Source organism: Cystoisospora suis (genome assembly GCF_002600585.1).
Source record: "Cystoisospora suis strain Wien I chromosome Unknown contig_6724, whole genome shotgun sequence".
Lineage (NCBI taxonomy): Eukaryota > Apicomplexa > Conoidasida > Eucoccidiorida > Sarcocystidae > Cystoisospora > Cystoisospora suis.
In genome coordinates, this window is record NW_027159511.1 from 3,068 (window position 1) to 3,311 (window position 244).

Below are 244 nucleotides of genomic sequence, written 5' to 3' on the forward strand. Positions count from 1 at the left end.
ATCTATATCTAGATAGATATAGAAATGTAGACTGTATACAGGAGTCGTGTATATCTATATCTATCTAATACAGGGTGTGTAGAGTGATCTGTGTGTTTCTCTATCCTTTCAACTGCATGCGGTCTTCGTCAATCTCTTCAGCGAGCCATTTGTCCGCGTCAACTAGGACTGCCTATCCATCAATGTAGACGTACATGTCTACATATATGTCTATAAATAGCATGCATGCATGTATATATATATA